Source organism: Pundamilia nyererei, unplaced genomic scaffold (assembly GCF_000239375.1).
Source record: "Pundamilia nyererei isolate P.nyererei 1_Seehausen unplaced genomic scaffold, PunNye1.0 scaffold00089, whole genome shotgun sequence".
Classification (NCBI taxonomy): domain Eukaryota; kingdom Metazoa; phylum Chordata; class Actinopteri; order Cichliformes; family Cichlidae; genus Pundamilia; species Pundamilia nyererei.
This window is the reverse complement of record NW_005187490.1, coordinates 1868902-1873951: the sequence shown is the minus strand read 5'-3', so window position 1 is coordinate 1873951 and position 5050 is coordinate 1868902. Positions and strand designations below refer to the sequence as shown.

At 42.1% G+C, this 5050-nt stretch overlaps 1 protein-coding gene across 4 annotated transcripts in view; it reads left to right on the top strand.

Annotated features, from left to right (window-relative positions):
• The window catches only part of sez6l (seizure related 6 homolog (mouse)-like), a 104365-nt gene that overhangs the window by 40403 nt on the left and 58912 nt on the right, over positions 1 to 5050 (top strand). The gene's annotated exons all lie outside the window — the stretch shown is intronic.

The window sequence follows — 5050 nt, the reverse complement described above, 5'->3', positions numbered from 1 at the left end:
GGCTTTTAAAAAAAACGCTATGCGTCGCCAGGTGTTTCATCGGATTTGAGGTGTTACCTCCTTTGACAATATCACAGTATCAGCTTAAAACACTTGTTGCTGCTGAGTTTGCATCTTTTGCTGTGAAGTACAGCCAGACTTTTGACCGCTTCACCTTGGGCATTTTTAATCTGTAGCTCTGCTCTAACAGAACGTACGTACCTGGACCCGCCTACTATCCTCGGAAACGTAAAATGATTGGCTAGAATCTAAAGTGTATCACAGCTCAGGAAAAAAAAATGCACCGAAATAAAGCACTGAAATGTGCGCTGCTTTTCGGCCTGGTTACTACTGTTTATGTCAGAACCGGTGCCATCATGGCACCGGATACCGGTTCCCTTCCCTACCTGTACATTTGTCTTCTTGAGCAGGGGACTTTATAGACAGTGTGTTACCAATTGTATTCTTGTGGCTGTGGTCCCATCTGCCTTCAGGTCATTAACAGGTTCCTCCCATGTAGTTTTATTTTGATATACCGATGTCTTCATGACCATTTACACCATATCACGAAAAATTTTGCATGGAGCTCTGGACCAAGAACAGTTGATGTTCATTTTACATTTCTTCTATTTCCAAATGATTCCGCCAACAGTTGTCACCTTTTCACCATGCTTATTACTGATGGTCTTATAACCCATTCTAGTCTTGTGCTGTCTCTTGTCTCTAATGTCCTTTGACATCTTTGACCTTTGATCTCCCCTTTGGTCTTATCCATGGTGATAGAAAACATGGAATGGAAAAATTATTCTATGGACAGGTGTCCTTTATGCACATAATCAGTTGAATTCAGGAGTATCTGAAATGTATTAATTGGCTATAATATGTGTGCCACATGGGCACACCGCCAATCTGTGGGAACCACAATTTTGGCTGTGTTGAAGTAGATCAAATATGTATCTTAATCTATCATTTTTTCTGTATCTTTGATCTCTCTCCATTAAAACAAAATTATCATAAAATTAGAGACTATTAATTTCTCTGTAATGAGCAAACTTACAAATGCAGTGGAAGATCAAATAATTACTTCCTGCACAGTAAACACACCCTGCAGACCATCCACTAAACTGGAGTAGAACCACCAGAAATCTAGTGCATGATAGACCCAGCAGGAAGGTCAAAATGAGCTGCCGAAATGGCAGTCATGTCCAAATGATAGAACCAAAAGAAAGTGTGTAGTGATGAACAATCAGGTGCAAGTAAAATATCAATCAGAGAATTCAGATCTGCTGCTGTAATCTAGTGAGATTCCAATTCCATTGTTGATATAACTTACATATTCGATTCCTTATTGATTCCCTTATTGATTCTCAATGGCTCCACTTTGAGAGTCATCTCTAAACAGCATATCAAACATTACATTCATGCAAAATAATTACATGCTTAGTGGTCAAGTGTTTGTGCATGTTGGAGGTATTTCCCCTCTTTGTTATGATCAGTGTCATAACTCCAAAAAACTAAAGTAAAAAAGTTATTACACATATTACACAAAAAAATTCTTAAAATTAATGCAGTACATTACTTAATTACACCCAGGAGAAAGACAATTATTATACTACTCATTACGTTATTTGCATGTTACTGATTATCTGATACACACTGCCTCATAATTACCAATTAACAATATAAACCTACAGGCTACAGCCCTACACACCAACACAAATCCCTATCCTAGTGAGGACACAAGTGATCTTTCTCTTAGTATTTGGGTCTGAACACGAAGCTGAAAACACAAATCAAAGATGAAAACCAGCACAAAGAGACTTTAAAGTGATCACCAAAACGATTCTACTTTAGAAATATGAACAGGTAGAAACGGAGGCTGCAACCTGACTGTTCATCAGTTTGTTACCTGTTGAGCTGGAGCAGCGGGTGGCTTCACCACAAATGATGGCTTACTTTATTACAGTGCTGGACTACACACCACTATTTTCCTCCTCTGACACACAAACTGAAATCAGATGATCATAGCGAGAGGGTAAGAACCAGTAAGTGAGATTGATAGGCAGGCAGACTAACGATTCCAAGGTATTGGACTACTGGGATTCTCATCCCTATTGAGGACATAGATCAACTGGTAAATCGAGAGCTTTGCTTTTACACTCAGCTCCCTTCACCAAAACGGGCTGGTGCAGGGTCCACATTACTCCAGCAACAACACCAATCTGTCTGCCTATCTCCCTCTCCCTTCACTCGTGAATGAGACCAAGAGATACTTAAATTCCTCTACTTGAGGCAGTAAATTCCTCCCACTTGGACGAAATGAGGAGGCTGAGGAGTGTGATCCCTCTATAGTTGGAGCACACCCTGCAGTCTCCACTCCAGTGTGCCAATCAATGAGGTATTGCCCCTGATCGCCACTCAACATTGCAGAGGCATGTCAACCAAGACAGTCCTAAAACATCCAGAGCCTTCAGAAACTCAGGGTGAACCTCATCCACCCCAGGGGCCCTGCCACCAAGGAATTGTTTCACTGCCTCACCCCCAGGTATAGACCCCAGTCCCCAGACTCTGCTTCCTCTATAGAACATGTGTCAGTGGGTGGGATTAAGGAGGTCCTCAAAGTATTTGTTCAGTTGAAGTCAGTAGCACTCCACTCACACTATACACAGTGCATGTAGAGCACCGCTTTCCCCTCCTGACTCACATGATGGTTTGCCAGAATCTCTTCGAGGCAGTCCTAAAGTCTTTTTCCACGGCCTCTCCGAACTCCTCCCACACCTGAGTTTTTGCATTAGCCACTGCCCCAGCCGCATTCCCTTTGGCCTGTCATTACCTATCAGCTACCTCTGGAGTCCCGCAGGCTAATCAAGCCCAACAGGAGACCATCTTTAACCTAATGGTTCTAACTTAACCTTCACCTCTGGGATCTACCATCTAGTTCGGGGGTTACCACCACGACAGGCATCAACCATCTCTCTGCCCCAGTTCAGTGCAGCATGAAAACTGCAGCGAAAGTGCTGAACATGTTCCATTTGGACCTATAAGATGACAGAGTCCCCAGGTGGAGCCCCTTTAAGCACCCCGAGAAGACTAGGTACTCTGAACTGATGTTTGGCACTTAGGCGCAGACAACAGTCAGGACCTGTTCTCTGACCCAAAGGCACAGGGGAAAACCCTCTCGTCCACCGAGGAAAACCCCAATGCACAGACAGCAATCTGAGGGGATACTAAAATACCCTCTTCAACCTGCCGTCTGTCACTGAGGGCAGTCACCAGACCCAGCCCCTCTCCAGGAAACTAGTTCCAGAACCCAAGCTGCCCAACTGTATCTAGCTGGTACCTCTTGACCTCATGCACTACCTCAGGCTCCTTCCCCACCAGAGAGGTGACGTTCCATGTCCCAGTCACTAGTGTTGGTAGCCGGGGATTGGGCCACCAGGCTCTCCACCCCTGGCAGCCGCCCAGCACACACTGCACCCGTCCCCAACGGCGCCTCCTCCTCCCCAATTAATAGGAAAAGATTGAACCTATTTCTATGGGTCTGTGGTGTTTAAAAACTGCTGGATGAAGCTTGTTATTTTTTGTCACTGCATCATTAAGTGAATTACAGCTTCTGATGGGACTTGACAGGTTGAGCTCCTGTGGTGGTTCAAAGTTATATCTAATAAATATGTCTATATTCTTCCTACAGGGATCCTGCAGTTGGTGAAAAGATGCATCTCTGGACATAATGATGATATTGATAATAAATTCTGAGATTATAAAGTGACAATACTTTGTCACTAACTAACTATAAGATTGTGAAAGGATGCAGAAAACCTAAGAAGGGATAGGTTAAAATTTAGGGGGTAACAGGTAATTTCCACTAATTTTTGACAACCCAGGTGACCCAGATCCAGGTATATACAGCAGTCTAATATGACTTAATCCAGAACGAAGTGATACTATTTTTGTATATGTTTGGCTTCTGGATCAGTATAATAAGCATAATTTTGTCTAAAAATATCACTTAAAGAACTTGAAAAAAACAAAACAAAAGCACACTAATACAGCAGATCTGTATCAGGAGCAAAAGTTTTCAGCATCTTTAGAAAACTAATGTTGCCTGCAAAGAATTCAGCTAAATGTCTGTGTACATGTTTACACATCTTTGTGAGGACAGAAAATTGGCATGCTACTATACTTGTGGGGATTAACAGTCACCTATGGGGACAAAATGCCCGTCCCCGCAAATTTCAAGGCATTTTTGAGGCTAAAAATGTGGTTTTAGTGTCAGGGTTACAATTAGGTTATGGTGAGGTTTAGGATAAAGGCATTCATTTTTGATGACGGCTAGAGAAAGCATTAAATCAGTAAGATGTCCTCAGTAAGATATGAATACGAGGTTGTGTGTGTGTGTGTATGACTGCTTGTATTGACAACTACTGCTGTGTAGCTGCCTAAGTAATCACAAGCTGTGAAAGTTTAAATGAATTTCTTGATGATGGTGTGACAAGTTGAGCATAATGCAGGTACATCTAGAAAAAAAAATTTCTCTTACAAAAAGACTATTTATTTTCTGTCTCAAGATGGAAAACGGCAAAATGAGAAGAAAGCTCTCAGAGTGTTGACAACACAGAGAGGATATTTTCACTGATTTATTTCCTTGTGATAAAAATGAGAGCAGCTGTGCTCTCTTAGTTCTTCTCCTGCTTGGGGAGTATGTAAATAACTATAAATTATTAAATCATGTTGAGGCTGCATCATGAGCACTTTTTAGGCCGGACTGTATGGCTGCTTATTGAGGGTGACTGCAGAGTGTTAGTGGCAGGAGCTGGAGGATGTAGGTGTAAATGCTGGTGTTTGCTGTTTTTGAACTAAGCTGCTGGAGATGGTATTTTAATCCTTCTCTCCTGTCATGCTTAACTGCCTTGTCTACTACAATGTATACATGTGTGTGTACTTGTTTAAACATCTTTGTGAGGACCCAAAATTGACATGCCTCTATACTACTCTAGGCTCAAAATATGGTTGTGGTTAGATTAGGGGTAAGGGTTAGGATGAGGCATTAATTTCTAATGGTTGGGATTAG